This window comes from Rhinolophus sinicus, linkage group LG02 (genome assembly GCF_036562045.2).
Source record: "Rhinolophus sinicus isolate RSC01 linkage group LG02, ASM3656204v1, whole genome shotgun sequence".
Taxonomy (NCBI): domain Eukaryota; kingdom Metazoa; phylum Chordata; class Mammalia; order Chiroptera; family Rhinolophidae; genus Rhinolophus; species Rhinolophus sinicus.
In genome coordinates this window covers 49,918,857-49,940,542 of record NC_133752.1, presented here as the reverse complement: position 1 = coordinate 49,940,542, position 21,686 = coordinate 49,918,857, and the positions used below count along the sequence as shown (strand labels likewise).

The 21,686-nt window shown below is 41.0% G+C and overlaps 1 protein-coding gene across 3 annotated transcripts in view; it reads right to left on the bottom strand.

The window, feature by feature from the left end:
- The window catches only part of TMEM150C (transmembrane protein 150C), a 68,234-nt gene that overhangs the window by 28,827 nt on the left and 17,721 nt on the right, over window positions 1-21,686 (bottom strand). Inside the window, exon 1 of one of the 3 annotated variants that reach the window (XM_074324327.1) lies at window positions 4,759-4,779. The exons of the other annotated variants lie outside the window; for them this stretch is intronic. The gene's annotated coding sequence lies outside the window, so the exon portion shown is untranslated. Of the gene's footprint in view, window positions 1-4,758; window positions 4,780-21,686 lie in introns of those variants that run through there. 3 annotated transcript variants of the gene reach the window in all.

Sequence of the window (21,686 nt, the reverse complement as noted above, 5' to 3'; positions counted from 1 at the left end):
AAGTTCTCTCCAATGGAATGAAGTGAAGGCTCATATGATAATAGTATTGCATATTAAGTAGGAAAAGGTCTTTATTCTCTAGAGATGCATACTGAAGTATTTAGGGGTCAACTATCATAATGTCTAAAATATACTTTTAAAAACTTCATCAATGGGGTGATAAAGAAGTTTTAGAAATACAGTGGTGATGGTTGTACAACACTGTGGATATAATTAATACCAGTGGGTTCTACACTTAAAAATGGTTAAAACGACAAATTTTGTTATATATATTTCACGGTAATAAAAAAGTAAAAAAACAAAAACAGAACAAACATAAAAAACAAGCATCAAAAGATGAAGTACCATATCACACACATTAGGATATCTATCATCAACAACAAAAATAAAAACAGCAGAAAATAACTAGTGCTGGTGAAGATGTAGAGAAATTGGAACGCTTGTGCTCTGTTACTGGGAATGTAAAGTGGTGCAGCTGCTGTGGAGAATAGTACAGCGGTACCTCAAAAAATTAAACAGAATAACCATGTGACCCAGTAATCCTATTTCTGGATATATGCCCATAAGGATATAAAGCAGAGACTCAAGATATTTGCACACCCATATTTATAGCAGCATTTTTCACAATAGCCAAAGAGTCAACTCTTGGGTTGTGTCCACTGATGGATGAATGGAGAAACAAAATGTTGTATCTACATACATGGAATATTATTCAACCTTAAAGAGAAAGGAAATTCTGACACATGGCACAACATGGATGACCTCTGAGGACATTATGAGAAATGAAGCCAGGACACAAAAGGACAAATACTGTATGATTCCACTTATATGTGGTACCTAGAGTAGTCAAATTCATAGAGACAGAAAGCAGAATGGTGGTTGCCAGGGGCTGGGAAGGGGGAAATATGGAGTTATGTTTAATGGGTACAGAGTTTCAGTTTTGCAAGATGAAAAAAGTTCTGAAGATGGACGGTGACGATGGTTGCAAAACAATGTGAATGTACTTAATGCCACTAAACTGTACACTTAAAGTGGTTAAAATGGTAAATTTTAAATTATGATATTTTACCACAATTTTTAAAAAAAGAGTATACGCAAGGAAAATGTCTTACAAAAATATGGTCTGTGCCAAGAACGTCTCCTGATTCTTTAAAAAGAAAGAAGGAAAGAAAGGAGGGAGGGAAGTTAGGGAGGGTGGGAAGGGGAGGAGGAAGGAAGGAAGGAAGGAAGGAAGGAAGGAAGGAAGGAAGGAAGGAAGGAAGGAAGAAAACTGTCATCTGATATGTCTGACTTAGAAGCAGACCACATTCCTATTGAGCCTATAATTTTAGGAGAAATGTTTGAAAAGAGCTTGTATATTAGTATGAATTGACTGCTCTTTGCTATTTTTACCAAGGTGTTATAAGAAAGACACTAGCCCAGGTCTGAATAGACTGATCTGCAAAGAGAGATGCAAAAGAAGAGGAGTTTAGAAATTTGGGGCCTTGGAGGGTTAGAAAGCCAAAGGCTTCTACACCGCAAATAACACCAGATTAGAGATGAGACACAGCGATTTGCCTTCCCTCTGAAGTCTTTTGTTTCAGAGGCCTCAATACAGCCACCATCACATTGAGAGAGAGAAGCATGTGGGCAAGGAAGCAAAGAAACAAAGCAGGCTCAAGACCCATGTGCTGGAAAGAACTTTGAGAGAGTCTGCTGGCATGTGAACTGTCTGGAAGTTAACAGATCAGAAGCCAGCTGAGTTTCTGAGGGAATTGTATTAGCAAAAACAAGCTAATAAAATCTTGTGACTGCTGTAGCTCAAACCTCCAAATCTGTACCAGCTAATACAATTCCCTGCAAAAGCTGTGCAGCCACCAAGGAGGGCATATCTCTAACACCCACTTCAGATTTGGTTAAAGAGGAAATTGAACAGGAAGAGCCCCCCTCTGCCAAGGACAAAGCCAACGGACACACAGAGGCATGGACAAAGGGGTCCTAAGAGCAGAACCAGGGTCTAAAAGGGAAGGTCCTCTTCTGCCAGGGCATGTGGCCTTCCCACTTCCCCAGGATTCCAGCATTGCTCCAGGCCAGGAGCTGCTGTGTGCATTTCTTTCTCCTCTTTTCTGAACAGGAGTTTTAATTTTGATTTTGTACTCCCTGTTCCACCATTGTATATCGAGTGTGAGTATATATGTAGCAGGAGAGATAACTTGCCTTTTAGTTCACAGGCTGCCAGATCATTAGGAACCATGTCCAAACCTGATGGAAAGGACTGTGCATTACCCAGAGACCATGGACTTTCCTGGATGGGCTTTTTGTCTGTCTCCCTTGGGATGAAGTGTGTTCTATGTGTTGGAAATAGGGTGTTCACGGATTCCTGGTAGCCAGAGGGACTGACTGTGGCAAGACAGTTAGCTGTCTATGAAAACCCATTTTCTCTTTCTTCCATTATGTTAGAAGAATAGTGAAGCATTTGGCTGCCCAGCCCTCTGTGCACTGTGAAGCAGCCATAAATTCCTACCAATGAAATGTGAGCAGAATGGATGTGCACCACTTCCTGGCCTGGCACGCACATCTCTCAAACACTCGTTTCCTGCGGGCTGCGATGGTGGTGACCAGAAGAAAGAAGCTATGCTGAGCATGACCCGGCCCCTCCCCCACTGATATGGGGCACCCACCCTGGACTGTTACCTGAGGAAAAAAACAAACTTCATTTTTAAGCCACATTATTTTTGGCTTTCGTGTTACAGCAAGCAACTGAACCTTTTCCTCTGGCTGATAGATTCAGATACTCTGTGAGCTGAGCGTTAACATCATATCTGATGCCTCACATTATTCCCGATAAAAATGACAAAGTCGCTCTGTCCGTGAGCTACTTGAGGTACATGGATTCTGAAGTGATAATAATTTACAGAATCCTGCCCTGGTGAATCAAATCAGCTGATATCCAAGGGTACCAGGTGGTCTCTCTAATTGTGTGGAAGACTCAAGGTCAGTACATGGCTTCCTAATTTAGCAGTGACCAATCTTTTATATATAATTATAGAATTATAAATATATACTCAAAATGTTTCCCTACAGAGCTATCTAGAATCCAATGAATACTCACAGTATCCTGGGAGGTATAAGAAAGCTGGGTAACGTGACTACTTTTAGTTGACAGATGACAATGACATGGGTCCCCCTGACATGCCTGATGCAGCAGCACTAAAGAATCTTTTCTAGACTCTTTGCCACATGCAATTATTTCATGTGCCTTCCTATCCTTAAGGCAAACAAACACACACACACAAAACCCTGGAGAGCAGCCTGACCATGAGCTCACTGAAAACAAAAAATCCTTATGCCTGAAAGTCCCTGGTCCACAGCTTTGAAATTACATTACAACCTTTTTTGGCCCACAATCCCAGCTCTAAGTGCCAAAACAAGCAATGACTCCTCAGGATGCTGGCTCTCTCTTGTTAGGCTGACACCAACACCTCAGGCCTGCTTCCACGAAGAGAAACAACCAAACATGAAAACAACCAGAGCAAACAAGAAATCCCCAAGGGACAGATAAGTCCCCCAAGTTCAAGAGATGGGGATCTGAGACCGGAATTCAGGTAGTCTTATGTAGCTAGTGCTGAACAATAAGGCTGAGAAATGCTAGGCTAATAATGTACATGACCATCAAATGCCAAACCCTGAACTTGTAGCTCCTCATTCAACAAACTGGCAGCTGCTCAGTGGATGTGTTATACCAGAGGTGATGGCCAAAAATGGCCATTTTTCCACTCTCCATTACCGTGGGAACACAGAACAGAGCTGGAACCATAAGCACATGTCCTGGATCCCGAGTCACTGATTTCAAAATCCAGGCTCTGCGACTTAGTTGCTGGATGACACTGTGCGAATTGCTTACCCTATGTAAGCCTCAATTTTCTCATCTATAAAATGGGGATCATAACAGTACTACTTACTTCCTAAGGCTTCCGTTAGGATTAAGGGAGTTAACACATAGGCTCTTTGATAAGCTTGTGGCAAGTGTTCAATAATTGGAATCCTATTATTCTAAATGGCTGTCTTAATGTCACTAATGCCCACCCTATTTGTGGTTCCCCAACAAGAAAGTAGAACTGCAGACTTATTCCCGCTTAATGGTGACTGCTTAGGAATTCAGTGAGGAATCTGAAAGAGAATGGAGGCTAGGCTTTAATATTCTCTTGGTGAAGCAGGGTATATATCCTTGTGCGAAAATCCTTCAGTCTCTTAGAAATTATGTTGATGACTTCTTTGGAAGGACAAAAAACACATGAAGTATACCTGACCAGAGGTTTCTCTGTGGAGTCTAGACTGGTGCTGAAGAAGGTCGTACATCACCCTACATCCTTCCCACAGCCGGAAGAACAAATCTACACCTCAAAACCCAAACTACCCCGAACACTGAGAATCACTACATAACTGGAATGAAAACCACTGAAACCAGGGACTCGTAAATGTAGTTTACTGCCTTCCACACACCTGGTGAAGAGCGACCTAAGGCAGTCTCTCATTGCATACAATCGCCTGCACAAAACCCACCTGGAACAGACCTCACAAATTATCAACCTTCTCTGTCTTCCTCAACCCCTCATTCCCACAGGTGATGTTACTTGATGTTAAATTTAAGCATGTAGAAGACTAATAAATAAGAGTGTGCCTGCAGAATTAAAAGCAAAATCAGGAAAATCACCAACAAAGGTGGCTCTAAGCAATGAAATCAAGCATGCAGAGCTGTAAGGCATCCAAACGACTTACAAATGTGCCGCTAAGACTGGTGTGTCTCCCAAGTCTCAGCAAGTAGTGACCGGCATGAAATGAACGCTAAACAGCTCTAAACTGCATCTCTTGGTGGTAGTGCCCCTCGGTGGCTCTCCAGAGGCTCCAGTGTCTTTCACCAAGGATGAAGGATGCTTTGGCTTTGGTCCTGGGTTATATGCAGGGTACTGCTCTCCCAACTGTCCCTTTCACAGCTCAGATGTCAGCTTCATTCTGCAGCCCATCTCTACTTCCCTGTGAAGATGGATCAGATGTTGATACCCAGTTCCTGAGAGTGGGAGGGAGGGGAAGGGTGGAGGTGGGGGAAATCATTCCTTATGACACACATGCCGTCTGTCCAAGTTCCTCCCTTTTGTTCCCGTTATCACACCTAGACCAACAGTCTCTTCCCCACTGAAGCTTGGCTGCCTGGTTTCTGCACACTGAGCACTGTTCTGCCTTTCAGGATGTGCCACCTGCCCATGGTCCTTCTGTCTTCCAGCTACGGTACCTATAATTCCCCTTTCACAGCTCTACAGCACTGCGTCCCTTACAAAGAACAGAGGGAGGAAATAGTTTTCTTTTAGAAATAGCTCATCAGTTAATAGAGATAACCTGTTCTCTTTTTGCAGGTAACAAATTTATAGCATATTATTCAGTCTCAAATCAATTACACTCCCCCTAATATCTTGAATTGTTCCTTGCCTGGTGTGAATTAAAGGCAAATTCATTGACTGAGGAAGTTGAATCGTTAGAATTCTTAGCATGTCTGAACAGTGCTGGACAGGGAAAAAGTTGCTTCGATTCTGAGGGTGAGCGCTAGTGTTTTGGAAAGAAACAACCCAACAGTAAAGAATGGCAATTCGCCAAGCAAGTCTTGCCTGATAGAAATATCCTCACTTCTATTGTTCTATTTCTATATTTACCAAGTCACTTTTGGCCTATAATATGGTTTTTCTGAATGGAGTTACTTACAAGAAAAGAATTCCTAAGCAGACAATGTGACTTTAACTCCATGTGAATACATTTCTATTTTTGGTTTAGAAATGTCTTATGAATTTGTTATTGTCAGTTAGCTTCCAGCATTTTCAAACCTTCTGGTAAATAATGAAAGAAACCTGCCAAGATGAGAGTTTGGACCTTGGTCCTGAGCAGACTCACTGGGTACGATTCCCCCACCTTAACCAGCTCTGCTCCTTACCATCTTACACATACTGAAGGCTGGGCCAAGTCTTATGCATGTTTGTTCCCCTCATGTCACTTGGACTTGTGAACTGTATACACATGGAATTAAAAACTGGAAAGTGGAAAGAGAAAGTCCCCAGTAATAGTACAGTTAAATGGCTATCTTCCCAGACTTCTCTGCTCCCCAATATGTACAAGTGTGAATTTTTTTACTTAATATCTGTGGGTACCTTTAAATGTCAGTGAACACACATGTCCTCTTGATCTTGCCCCCCCAAACTTACTGTCTCCACTTCTTCATTAATGGCTGTCATGCAGGGTGGCATGTGGAGTCTCTGGTCCCGATTCCCACATAAGAACGCAGGACATGGTAAGGCCAAAAAGGAACATGAACGGGGCCATAGATAGGGGAGTCATACCACTATAGTCTCGATGGCAGCTGGGTTGGAGACACAGGAAGCAGGAGCCACACTATCCGCAACCCACCCTCCACTTCTCTGCCAACCAACCAACCCCTTGCTAACTGCAATCTGCCTCTCTGCAATCCACAATCCACTAGCCACAGCAGTTATATTAGTGACCAATGGCTCACTGATTACAGCTGATGGCCAACTAGCTACAGCTGATGGCCATCCAATCACAGTTGATGGTCGTTTACTACCCGAGCCAGCACCTTGTCACATGAGGCCGAGAGCCTGGAAACTGCACTCCTGGCTCTGCCCCCACAATGGCAGCTCCATCCTTCCTGTTTCTCAGGCCTAAAGCCTCAGGGTCACCTTAGACACCTCAATTTCTCATCCACCCTACATTCAATGTGCCAGAAAATCCTGACCCAAACATGATCCTAAACCTAGCCACTTGTCACCACGGCAGTAGGGACAGCCTTTCCAACACAGATCAGATCATGGCATTCTTTAACTCAACTTCCTGCTAAGGGTGGTCGCCAAGGCCCCTAGCTCAGAGCACCCTCTCCTCTCTGACTTTGTCCACTGTCTTTCCCTGACTCTGGCCACTTTGGCCTCCATGCAGACCTTGGATATCCCTGGCACCTATCTTTGCTGCCACACAGCAGTGCCTGTGACTGCTCCCTCACCCCCACAAATCTTCCACAAAATAGTACTTTCTTGGGGAGGCCTTCCCTGAAAATCCATTTTAAATCACCCTCACCCCTTGTCTCCAGAATTCCCCACACCACCTGCTCTATGTTTCTCCATGGCACTATATTATATATATTTGTTTTATTAACAGACTTTCTTCTTTCATGAAATGATAGGGATTTTTATCTTTTGTTTCCGGTTTTATTGCCAGTGTCTAGAACACGGCCTGGGCCGTCGCAGGGTGCTCAATGAATATCTGGTGAAGAATGAATGAAAGGCACTGCATTAGGAAATGGGAGATTTAAGAGGTAAAAGAGCAAGACCAAGGCAGGAACCTTGGCTCAAGGGAACATAAGTGGACACAAATAACTACAGTAGTAACAAATAACCTGATAATGGCTATACATAAATTGAAAAACAAAGCTCTATGTTTATACTCCAGTAAAAGTGATTGATTCTGACTATGGGGATTAATTAGGACAGGGCTTGTGGAGAGGGTGGCATTTAAGCTGGGCCTGAGATGATGAATAGAACTGCAAGATGCTAAGAGGAAAGGCAGGCTATCAGGCAAGAGAAACTGCCTGAAAAGGAAATAGAAAATATTTGTCGAGACGACCTCGTGAGGCAGTGGGGCTGACGCAGGGGGCATCTGGTTGAAGAGATGTGAGGCAGGAGGTGATGCTGGGAAGGAGTGTGCGGCCAGGCTGTGGGGCCTGGGCTGCACACTCAGGAAAGGGACTGCATCCTTAGGTAATGGGGAGCACCGAGCATTGCTTCATTAGTGAAAAGGTATGGACGGCACTGTCGGAGGATTACATTTGCTATTTGTTTACAGTATTCTCCAGAAACATAAGACACGGGAGAATGAGAAACAGTCTAGGGGGCCACAGGAAGGCCTGCCATCCCCATGTTCTAACCACACTTCTCTTCCATGGGAGTTCTCTTGTGGGAACGGTGAGCTAGCTTGGCGTGCCCCGTCCTTGTTATCTCACCAAAGTCCACACCTCACCAAGGCCAAATAATGCAGCGAGACCACAACATTGAATATTCTTAAAATGGCTGACACCATGGGAGTAAACCTCAGTAACACATCATGAACGTATTCTGGAAATCAGTTATGGGTCAGTAGCACTTATAGTTTTATTTCCTGATGAGTTTTTAGATGATAGATTTACAAAGATAAAGAGATGCTTCTAGGTTTAGAAAATTTGGCATCTTAATGCATGAGATCAAAATGGCTACTGTCCTGAGAGACATCAGATCGCCAATGGTATGGTCCTGAAGCATTCTACATAATGTTCAAAGAATGAGAGGAAAGAGTGTGTTTTACTTTATTAAAACACAACTAAAAGCATTACCGTAATTCAACATTAGGTTGCAAAAGTTAAGATTATCTTAGAACTACCATTTTATTTTTTGATATAAATATATATAAATATATATGTATATGTATATGTATATGTATATGTATATATGTATACGCACACACACACATATAGCAACAAAGAAAATCTGTTTTTCCTTCTCCAAAAACATTCATTGCACATTTAGGTAGACACTATACATTTCTAAAAGGAGAGAAATGTGTCTTCAGAGCCCTGCGGTTCATCCTGTAGCTGTGAATGAATAGCCCATTTCTTTTAAATTGCACACATGAGTTATTTGCAGCTTTCTCCAGCTTCTTCAGAAAAATATTCAAGTAATTGTCCTCTTTCTTACGTCTTTCCTTCTTATTTATATACCCACCGAAAAAAGGAGATTGTATTTACATTGACTCAACAGGTATTATACTTGTAGTGGGGAAGGCACAGCTATGAAGAAGGCAAGGATTCTGCCCCTCAAGGTGTCTAGAGGAGGAGATAGACACAATGAAATAATTATAAATGCCATAGTAATAACTTTCATCATACAAACAAGCTCTATCCAGGCCAAAGTAAGGCATACATAATCCTACCTGAGGACGCTGGGAAGAGATTATTAGAGAGGAGGTGACATTTAGGATGGTCGTGAAGGAATCCACTAGGCAGACAAAGCTAAAAGGGCATTCTGGGAGAAGGACAGCTTGAACAAAGCCATGGAAACACGATTCAATGGTGAACCTATTTTCCCAGTGAAGAGCATTCCAGTGTGGCGGTGATATTGGGGGGAGCGGGAAGCTATTGTAATGTTCCTGGAGAGAGACACTGGTATCCTGAACCAAAGTGGGAGCAGTTGGGACATCCTGAAACAGATGAACTTAAGAAATATTTTGGGGGTGGGAGGTGAAAGCAGAAACAATGCTTGATATATTTCATTCTTGAAAACATAGCTGAGGTAGGACCTGCAGTATGCACCTTTTAATGAATGCAAACACTTTATTCCAATGAGGGAATTTTCGTATTTGGAATAAAGTCAGTTTTGGCTTGGTAAAGGAGAAAAAAAATATTGCATTCATAGGATCCATAGATTTTGTTTTAAAAGAGGGGTATGTCAATGCAAGTACATTCTGCGGGTCCAATCAATAATGAAATTGAGTAATAAAACCAGAAGGGACTGTATTATTTCCAAGTTCTACGTCAGTGATTTTTCTTCACTTAAAGTGGCAACAAACCAGAAAACCTAATTACAGACGGAGAGAGAGAATGAGACTGAAGAGTCACAGGAGATAAAAATTTACAAAAACTCAATAATAATCAGGATAAAGAAATAGTTTTGGATGGCTCTTTAATGAAAGGATTACATTCCATTCTTTGGGGTTTTTAACTTTTTAAAAAAATTTCTTATTGGGGAATATTGGGGAACAGTGTGTTTTTCCAGCACCTATCAGCTCCACGTCAAGTCATTGTTTTCAGTCTAGTTGTGGAGGGCGCAGCTCACTGGCCCATGTGGGAATCGAACTGGCGACCTTGTTGTTATGAGCACTGTGCTCAAACCAACTGAGCCAACCGGCTGCCCCATTCTTTGTGTTTTTTTTCATTGTTTAACAAATATAAAGAAATATCTGATCCTTTCTCTCAGGCAGTAAAATGCTTAACAGCTTTGACTTATGGTTATAAAATGACATCCATGGCTGTGGGTGGACATCAGTCTGTTTTTTCACGGCCCCAGAAAACAAGTACCTAAACTCTGCAACAGGAAAGCCATTTGTTCACTTCAACCTCATCCCATTCCTTCCTGCTAGGACCTGAGAGTGGGTCAGGCAGCTACCTCATGGACAGGCAAGGTGGCTGCGGCTCCAGCCATTGCACCCTGGCTCTAAACCATCTTTGCTCAAGGCCTGGTAGAGCAGATAGTGGAAAAAACTGCAGAGCCCATTTCCTAGACGAATGAAAGAGAACTTTTACAGAAAAGTGCTGGAATGCATTTGGGGTTGGGACTGAGGAGACAAGGGCAACCAACTACATTTTAATCCAAAGGAAGCATAAAAATAAGTAGAGCAAAGTTCTTCTGACAATCAATGCTGGATCCTATGTGCTAAACTGGCCTGCTACTTACTTAAAGGGGTCAAAGGTATTATTGAGCCTGTGGAATCAACCTGCCTGGAAGGTATTTCCTAGGGAAATAATAACAATAATTGTACAACAATAACAATGGTGAGATATTGGCAGCAGTTAATATACTATGTGCCTAATATTCTGGCAAGTGCTTTACATGAATTCTCTTAAGTCCTTCTATCAGCTCTATGAGAAAAAGACTATTGTTACTGCCAGAGTACAAATGAGACTACAAAGGCTTACAGAGGTTTAATATCTTGCTCAGGGTCACACAGCTAGTAAGCGGTTGAGTCTAAGCTCTTGCCCACTACATTCTACTAAACTATTATCCTTTATTAAACTCACTACTTACAAAAAACCTCAATTAATAATAATGCATGGATGATGTTCTAATTGATTAAGTTTAGATGGCTTTACTTTTTATTCTTATGAATAATCTTTCTAAAATCTATCTTACCTCAGTAAAGACAATATACTCAGCATAATTATGCTTTTCTTTGGTGACCGAGGGTTTTCTGTTGAGAATTATGATTTTGTCTCCCCTGGGACATCCTACTCTCCCCGTATCATTCTTATCCATCTTTCTGGAACCAATTCCATTGCCAGCCAATCTAGGAAAGGTTTTCTCTCACCACCCAGCCCCAGTGGGTTTTTTGATTTTTTGCAAAATATTTCCCGTATCTCTGATTTTTAATTATAGTTCAGAGAATAAATCCCAGGTATTTCAGAATTAGACACATGGATACTGTGTGTCTTTGTAATGTGTCAACTTGGCTAGCCTAAACTAAGTTTTCCAGAATTTCTTTCTCTGTATGTTTCTGGTGAGATGGGCCATAAGAGATATTTTCACATGAGATTTAGAGGTGAAAGGCAAGCTGCAGTCATTTAAAAACAAACAACAACAAAAAGAATGTTTATATTGGAATAATTTTAGATGCACAGAGCTGTTTTGTTTTTACACTTGGGAAGTTGGGGCAGGTGCCTTTGCGGCTCCCACACCTGGTCGTTGATCTGCTGGCTCCCACCTCAGTGTGTGGCAGCGCTGGGCCTGTAGCCACTCGCCTTTCCCCCTCCTCCCTCAGCTCCGCTGACTGCTGAGTCAGGAGTATGTTTAGCTCCATGATGGAGACACCTGCTTCTCCAGTGGGCCATCCACTTCATCAAGGCTGGAGACAGGAGAACTGCCTTGGTTCCAGTCTGTCCTGAGTTCCAGTTCATGCTCATGAGTTCCACTGTGTGCTTGTGGGATCCAGTTTTCCTTTGCTTGCCTCTCACGCCCCCTTTACATCTATCTTTCCCTTCCAGATGTCTGCCCAGTGGACTTCAAGCTCCAGCATAGAAGTGAAGGCAACAGCTTTGCACACAGTTTAACCAGTTTTACAACTGCATAAGTTCAAATCCCTGTAACCAATTACACACACACACACACACACACACACACACACCCCTATATATCTTCATTTGTGGTTCTGATCCTCTCTTTGAATCTCAAGTGATGGATATGAAGAGGTTGAAAGCCTGAATCCAATGAAAACATTGCTTTTGGATGTTACAATCTCATTCTGATGATTTATTCATACCCAGAAGCCAGGTTCAAGGGAGAAAAAGAAAGGGTAAGTAGGGAGTGAAAAAGGGTCATGGGAGCAGAAAAAAACAAAAGTAACTGTGATAATGTAACATGTCTATTTCATGCCAGGCACTGGAAATATAAAGATCAATAAAAATAATACTAGACTTTATAATCTATGGGGGAGGAAGGACTCTTAAAGAGCTAACTATAATAGAATAAGTGCTATATAATTGGCATGAATAAAGTACTATGGGAAAGCAGAGGAGGAAGTCATTAATTTTGTCTGAGGGGATTAGGGAGGGCTCTGCAGATGAGGTAATATTGACACAGGGCCATGAAGAATGAATAGGAAATTCACTGATGCAGGGATTCTCAAACTTTAGCAGGCATCAGAATCACCTAGAAGGCTTGTTAAAACACAGAACACTGGGCTTCACCTCTTAGTTTCTGATTCAGTAGGCATAGGGTGGAGCCTGAGAATTTGTATTTCTAACAAGTTCTTAGGTAATGCTGGTGCTATTAACCTGGGGACCACACCTTTAAAACTACAGCTGTAGTGAAGAAAAGTGGGCCAGGGGGTGGCAAGTGTCCCAAACACAGCTGGGGCAAAGTGAGAGGCATAGAAATTCATTTATAATTGTTTTATTCCCTTCCCAAGACCCTTCCTCTTCTTCTCCAATCTCTCCTACTATTTCTACTTCCTTTGCCCTCTTTGCTCACCATCTTGGATGAATCAAGTTTTATGATGTCTTAGAGGCACGAAAGGTGGGGATGGATGTTCAGAAGGCAGAAGATGGGGCTGGAGTTCAGGAAAACAGTCAATCTGGACATGCTGATTTGGGAGTCTAAGTACACTGGTGATGGAGCCATGAAAGTGCAGAGGAAACATCACTTAAGGTGAGTGTGCAAAGGGAGAAGATGAACAAGTGGGAGTGAAGGGAACAGAGCAGAGCAGAAGAGAGCTCAGCAGAGCCAAAGACAGAGGACCAAGGAACACCAGGGGCAAGAGGACAAAGGGAATGCTGCAAAGGAGAGAGAGTAGAATAATCAGCCAGATAGGAGAAGAACAAGAGAGTTTTGTTATAAAAGCCAGGGAAAGGTTTTGAGAAAAAGGGAGTGGTCAACCATCTTAAAGGCTGCAGGGAGGTCAAGTTGAGGGCTAAAGAGAGGCCGTGGGATTTGCCAATTAGTGAATCTGTGGTGGCCTTTATTACAGCAGTTTCCGTGGACTTGTGGAGGTCTCACTGCAACGACGTAGAGTGGACGGGCGATGAGGAAATAACATGAGTGTGGACTACTTTCAAGAGAAGCTTGGCTATGAAAGGAAGGAAAGATAAGAAGTCGTAAGTAAAGGGAGAACTAGGTAAAGATCAAGAGAGAAGTCTGTTTTTCAAAAAATGGAGATTCAAGCATATTTTATAGCCAACGGGAAAGAAGTAAGAGGTTGAAAACACAGAGAGAGGGAGGGAGTACACAACGGCTCTAGGTACTGCAGGCGGCAGGGGAACTGGCTCAGGAGTGAAGTGAGGCTTACACCACATGAGGGACTAGGCAAAGACAGGAGAAGGAAAAGCTCAGTGAGTTCATGCCTGATAAGCTCTCTTTCTTCTGTGAAAGTAAAAAGCAAGGGCAAAGAGAGAAACAGAGACAGATATCTAGATATAGGGGAGAGAGAGAGCAGAGAGAAACAGAGGGAGAGAGAGAGTAGAGAAGAGAGAAAACAGGAGAGAGAGAGAAACAGAAAGAAAGAGAAAGGAGAGAGAAACAGAGAAGGAGAGAGAGAGAAAGAGAGACAGAGAGAGATCAGAGAGAAACAGAGGGAGAGAGAGAGAGAGGAGAGAGAGAGGTGGGATATAAGGGGCCTGAAGAGGGTAATCACTTTGAGGTTTGGGGAGAGTCAGTAGACATTCAAAACCATCCTGCTCCATGCTAAAGGCCTAAATTTGTTTGGAGATCCTAAATTTGTCTCCATAGAGTTGTCTGTAGCAGTGATCAACAGCCAATATACAAGAGTATGAATAAGACAATAACATATTTGCTTATCAAGTCAGCAAAAATTTTATACTAAAAATGACAACACTCAATGCCGGTGATAAGCATATTGGTATAATCTTTCTGAATTTGTCAAATATGTAGGACAATGCAGTCCAGGCTATATTGAGGTATAAACTGGTGGTCTTAAAAGTTTTCATTCAGTAAAGAAAGGAAGGAACGAAGGGAAAATAAAAAGCATTCTCTTCATAATTTAGGAAAAAAAAAGACAAATATAAGTAAACTAAGAGAGAAGAAATAATAAAGTTAAAAGTAACAATCAATGAATTAAAAAAGAGAGCAAATTAACATAAAGAAATTCAAGGGTTGGTTTTTAAACCACCTCCACTACAGAAAATTTGGCAAATCAAATGTCTTCAAAGTAAAAACATTCAAAAATACTGTGAGAAACGATCTATAATATGTATCTACTCTGATTGGTGTATATATATATGAGTGTGTGTGTGTGTGTGTACACCGTGTTTTCCTGAAAATAAGACCTAACCGGAAAATAAGCCCTAGCATGATTTTTTGGGATGACATCCCCTGAATGCGTCTTTTGGAGCAAACCTTAATATAAGACCCGGTCTTATTTTCGGGGATACATGGTAGATACACACATAAAGCAATATATAGATTATATATGCACACACATAAATATAAAACAGTAATAATTTGTTGGGAGGAGTGAAAATTAGGCAGATGAGGAAAAGAAAGGAGATATATATTTCACTAAATAATAATTTTTGATATTTGAATCATAAGAATTCAAAAGTAATTAAAAAGAAAGTTCTAGAAAATACAGATTTTTAAAAAAAGAATATTATAAGCAATTGAATATTATAAGCTAATACATTTGAAAATCTCAATGAAATAGACTATATTCTGGGAAAAAGTGAATGTCCAAAATTGACTTCAAATGGAGGCTGTCCAAATGGATCAAACTCAGGAAGAAATTGAAAGTTACTTGGCATTGAATAGAAATTTAAACTTTTGTTGCACGAGTGAATGATTTCTTTAGCTGTACTAGGGTGTCATTTTTGTAGGAAAAAAGTTGTGTTCAATGAAAATTATGCATCATCTAGAGAACTGCCCTCCAGGTTATTTGGTTCTGAGGGAGCTATTTTACAACTGTAAGTTATAGATAACTGAGAGCAATGCAGAATTATTCTTATCTATAGACATGCAAATTCTGTTCTGTTTGGTAGAAGTTCAATTGATTCCCCCACTTCCTTGTGAAAAAACCACTTTGCTTCCATTAACACATTTATTCATTCAATATTGCTTATTCATAATTCAATATCTATAAATATGTTCATTTTTAAAAATTCTCTTTGAACTGGTTATAACTTCTGCCTGGTTCCCTCACTGATTAATGAATACAATAAAGTCTATAACACATGTTCATTTTTATTTTTGTATGAGAATCACCAATTTACCTTTTTCTGAATATTATCCTTTAACACTTTCAAACTTTTAAGGAGAAACTAATTTTAAAGATAAATATACTAGAACATGGAAAATATGGGAAGCTCCCAAATTTTTTTGAAAATAGTATATTTCTGATACCAAAAACTGATAAGCATATCTCCAAAAAAAGAAAACTATAGACCAATTTTATTTCTGAACAATATAAAAGATATCAACTCTCAGTTTTTAATTGATGAAGTTTTATAATTCCTTACCAAAAACAATAAATTCTTGATTTCTTTTACATATCCATAGTTTATGCCCTTAAACAACAAAACCAGACAATTATTGCTGTCCTTGGATCTTGAGGGTAAGCCCATTACGTGGGTCAGGAAGATCTCTTTTGGCTTCATCTTCTCAATACGTGGATTAATCATCAGGCAGCTTCCCAAAACATGTCAGTAGGTATTCTGATAATTTTCTTAAATGACCACAGTTCAAGGAGTAAGTAGTTAGCCAAATTTGTAAAAACAAACAAGGGAGGTTTCGAATCCCAAGGGAGGATTCAAGTCCAAAACACATTCAGTCTCTCAATGAATTATAAACCACAGAAATGTTTTCAGATCAATCAAAGAATGTGAATCAGGAAAAAAGTTACCTATCAGCACAGGTTTTAACATCAACAAATCTGGTTTGTTTTGGAAGAGGTTAGTATCACCTAGAACGTTCCCTTTACTGAATTTAGTTACATATTCAAAACTGAAGTCTTTGCCTTACCCCAATCTTTAAAACCTTGGTTTTGACAAGTGTAGTTTTGCCAGGCAAGCTACTTTTTAGAACTAAACCTTTCACAATTGGTGAGAGATTGCTAGATAGGGTATAAAATTTACAATACATGAAAAGAATAAGCCACAACTAAGCACGTATGAGTCATTTCAGAAGGCCAGGGATGAGGTAGGAGTTTTATTAATACACATTTTTTATTTTAAATAAGGAACAAAGTATCACTTAAATAGACACTGAAAAGTCACTGAATGAGATTTGCAGGGGTAAGGATATGCCACCCCAAAACGTGCCTCTTTGACATAAGAATGATTTTGAGGTGAAGGCACTGGAGTTCCTAAAATCCCTTATCTGCCTTAAAGAAGAGTCTCCCCAAAGAACACAACTGTCATAACTGTCCTCCCCAGGAGTAACTCTGATCTTCTTTTCTCAGAGAAGCAAAGTGACACCACATCTAGACATACACTGTCACACACTAGTACACTCATCTATTCTCCTAAGGGCCCAATGACCTTTCCAAAAAGCCATTTGATTTTCCGTAAGTGCCCCTTCTCCCCTTCACCTACTAGGAAGTTAGGTATACAGAGCCCAAATACTTTGTTTTTAAAATGAGGTATAATTGAAAGACAACATTATACAAGACCTCCCCAGATTCTAACCACGCTTCTGAGTTACTCATCTCTGGATACTCCCAAGTGTAAGTGGAATGCACATGCTAATAAACTTGTTTGTTTTCTCTTGTTCATCTGTCTTTTTTCAGTCCAATTCACAGGGCTCCAGAGGAGAACCTAGGAGGGTAGAGGGGAAAGTAATTTTTCTTCCCTAGAGAAATTCCACACTCATTAATTATTTAAAAAACAACAACAAAACAGCGGGGGAGGGGAGGGCGGGAGCTTTAAAAAGACTACGAATAGAAAACTATTAACATAATTTTTAAAAGGTCTATCTAAAATTAATAGCCAGAACCATTTTTAACCATTATAAAGGCATTCCCTTCAAAATAAAAAACAAATTAAGGTAGATGCTGTGAGTGTTTATTTACCAATGTTCTGGAAGCTTTGGACAATGCAGTGACACCTAAATTAGGTATAAAAGGTATAATGTTGTAAAGGAGGAGGCAAAAATCAAGTGTTCCCATTGCTGGGCTGCTTTTGTCAATCTCCCTCTTACCTCACCCTTGTAAAAGGTTTAACTGAAAATATATTAGATTTAACAAGAGAACTCAGCAAAGTGGCTGGTTACAAAATAAACATCTAAAAAATCAATAGCTTTCTTGTGTACTAGCAATAACAATTACAAGATATAATGGGGAAAAAACCACAATGTGTAAGATGTAACATACGGAGGGAAATTTTTGCTGAAAGATAAAGAGACCTAAATAAACGGAGAGACAGTAAAAAGTTGTCACTTCTGTGCAAATTACTCACAGCGGTGTATCTAGGGATTACTGCCTCAAAATCCCTTGGATACTTATTAAAATGCAGATTCCTGGGTTGAGCCCAGACTTAACAGAATCACAAGAGGGGGAAGGGTAGGTTTTCAAGAAAATTGTCTTCTTACCAAGCTCCCCAAGTGATTCTAATTTATACACATTAAAGTTTAGCAACCACAGCTTTATGTAAGTTTCATAAAACTTCAATAAGATTCCAACTTCATCTAGAATGAGAGCCAAGAAGGGGGCTGCCTTAACATATGTTAAAGTATACCATACACTTAAAGTGTGCACATAATGTAGATCATAAATTTCAGTAAGAAAAATAATGTAGTCTTTTGCAAAAACCAACAAACAAATCAACTCAAAGGAATAGTCCCAAGACAAATTCCCCCACTGAGTTACAGAAGTAAAATTGTTTGTGTCCATTACTGCATCCCCAGAAAACTGCTGCATCTCTTTTTCACTGGATTTGGAGGGTCTGTTTGAAAAGAGCTGATGCTACACGCAGTCGAAGCAATTTAGTTGGGGAGGACACAGGTACATGTTGTAAGAATAATTCTGTTATTATTTTTTTAATCAGTCTGGTGCAGAACCAGCATAATACTATGTGCACGTGTATGCAACTAAAAGAAAGTGATCACACTCCCAGGTCCTAGAAAAGGGAGGCATGGCAACATGGCATACCACCCAGGGGGCCACAGGGAGGATGCCCAGGAGATAGGCTAAACCAAGTAGGTGGGGAGAGGGGAGGGGGAGGAGAGGGAGGGAGGGAGGGAGGGAGGGAGGGAGGGAGGGAGAGAGAGAGAGAGAGAGAGAGAGAGAGAGAACACCCTGGAGAAGTGTCTTCTTTGGGAGATGGGGGTGGGGCACAAGGAAAAGGTGCCAGAAGATTTTAACGGTGCATTTGAATGTCACTGGGTCAGTCAGGGAGGGCAAGAGAACTTGTGTTAGGGACCAGCCTTATCACACTAACCTGGTCGCCTTGGCGGGGGCTCCCAGTCTGTGTGTGGGGATGTTGGGCGAGCAGGAAAACATGAAGTTTTAAAAAGTTGTAATGCAATCGACCCTGTGATGCCTCCCCATCAGTAACAGTATTAATTGGGACCTTGCCACCTGGGCTGTGGAGATGTTACAGGTGAGTGGGACAGCTTGACTTAGCCACTGGAAGGCAAACTTTGGTATAAATCACAGCTAGGAAAAGTCCTAGTAGGCCTATGACAAGAATATGCACAACCAGGCACCCCACTTTGAGAGCAACAGCCAAGAGAACAGGCCAGGCATCTCCGATTTTGAGAATATGTTAGGAGATGTGGGTCATGTTATGAGACAGCTTCACCTCTTCGCCCATTCTTCCTAGTTTGGCCTGTACCTGTCCAGAGTGAATAATGTCATACAGCAGGAGGGACCCTGAATGGACAACCCCCTCCTTCCCTGGCTTGTAAGTAGTCAAGAGCCCATTCATTACGATTTGGGCTAGAGACTCATGGGTTTGTTGCATTGGGCACAATGTTTCGAGTAGCCTCTGAATAATCTGAAAGGGCCATGAGAAGGTGCTGGTTAGCAGTTAAGATTTGATTTTGGATAAAGGACACTATACCGGTGCCAATGCTGGCTGCTCCTGTGGTTATGGCAAGTCCTGGTACAATCGCAATAAATAACAGTGTTTTGTCTGGCATCCTTGGGTTGATAAAAACAGGGAAACACCCAGTGGATAAAGAACTATGGGAATCCCCAGCGTAACCATTGCACACTGGGGTATGATTTCATTAGGGAAAACGTGTGTGTGTGTGGGGGGGGGCGCAACAAGAAGAAATACATATAGGTGCTGTGCCTATGAATTTGGGCCACAATAGTACCTGAAGGTGCCACTATTTTGAGCATAATGAATCCATGAGAATGTGATGCTGTGTTTAGCCTGGGGAAAGAGTAGTTACATGGTCATGGTTGTACACACAAAGCAAAAGATGGTGGAAATCTGGGGAGGAGGATCTAGGAAAAGGCATCAGGGAGTGGGTGGTCCTCTCAACTAAGGGGTTGAGTGTAGGGTGTATGTTTTAGCAGAGAGCAAGGAGTATACCGGATTCATGGGCTAGGCACACAGCGACTCAGGAATGAAAGCAAAAACTAGTCCTGTGTCCACTTTGTGCTACAGGAGAGGTAGTCCATGGGTATCCCAGGGGTGGAGATTTTAGTGTAAGAAGTGACATTATCTCCAATGGTAAGGTCTTGGGTTGATATTATGTCACCTGGGATGATGTCATCTCCAGCCATGAGAGCAGTGTTGTCTGGGATGTGGGATTGGAGTATCCCTTCCAAGACGGTACTCACTTAGGTGCTGTGAGCCTCCAGAATGCAAACCAACAAAAGCTCCTGGACCAATAGTAATAAGACCAACAGTCAACAGAATGGTGTGTGGCCACACCTGACTGTTTTTGTTTTTTTTTAGGGTTTGGTGGAAGTCTAGGTTCAGAGGAGTCCCATATCAGATGAGCAGCTGCCTGGCCTGTGGGACACCCTAAGGTTAATGAGACTTAAGAGATTACGTGCTCTTGTTCTGGCCTCCAGCCCTAGGGGAAGGGCAAGAGGGGAACCTGATACGGCAGGGACCAGCCATATCACACTAACCTGGTCGCCTGGGCGGATGCTCATGGTTGTTTGTAAGGATGTTGAGGAAGAAGGAAAACAGAAAGATTTAAAAATTTACCATACAGTACACCTCAGAGTTACCATGAACACCAGAACAAGCTCAGGCCAAGCAATTCCCAGTCAGGAGATGCATATCAGATGTAAAAAGATGTAATGAAACATCCAAAAGGGCCTCCAACTTGAAGGAAAAATAAAAGGGAGGAAAAAGGAAAGCCCAAGGAAATGTAGGCACTGACCAGGGACTGAGCTGTTTCTCACATGGACAAATCTATGTAGTAGGTTCTAGAGTGAGTAGCGGCAGAGGCTTATGTATTTAGCAACATCTAATATGGAGAAGGTCTGCTAGTCTAAGATAAACTTTAAAATAGGGTTTCTCCACAGTGGCACTATTGACATTGTGAGACGGATAATTCCTTGTTATGGGGAGATGACCTATGCATTACAAGCTGTTCAGCATCCTCCCTGCCTCTACCCGTGAGATACCCATCAGATGCCGTGGCATTCCCATCCCTGTGAGGACAACCAAAAAGGTCTCCCAACATTGTCAAATGTCCCCAGTGGGAAAAATCACCTCCAGTTGAGAACCACTGCTTTAAAGAAATCAATGAGAAATATAGAAATTATTCAAAAATGTGTTAGGAAAATCAATTTTAAAATGGGGGGGGGAACGATGTACTTAGATCCTTATCTCGTATCATACACAAATAAATTCCAGGCTAATAAAGAGTAAAATATAAGACTTAAAACTAGAACAAGACTAGGAAATTTAGGTAAATAGTTAGCTAATGTCAGGGTAGGGAAGAAATTACAAAGGAACTGTTGATAGCTTTGACCACATAACACTAAACTTCTGTAAAATTAAAAGGTAAGTGACAAGCAATATGCCAGAAAGCTAATATTCTTCATATATAATGACGATATCTATAAGAAAATGACTAAAGCAGTAAAAGAAAAATGAGCAAAAGATGCAAAGATTTTACAGTAGAATAATTATAAATGTTCATATTAAATACATAAAAATTTTGTCAACTTCGCCAACAATGAAATTTTAAAAATAAATGAGTTTCAATTTTTGCCCTATCAAAGAGGCAAAGATAGGGTAAGGGGGATCAAATATATGGTGATGGAAGGAGAACTGACTCTGGGTGGTGAACACATAATGGGATTTATAGATGATGTAATACAGAATTGTACACCTGAAATCTATGTAATTTTACTAACAATTGTCACCCCAATAAATTTAAAAAATAAATAAAAAAAAACAACAAAGAGGCAAAGATGTATTTTAAATAGTAACA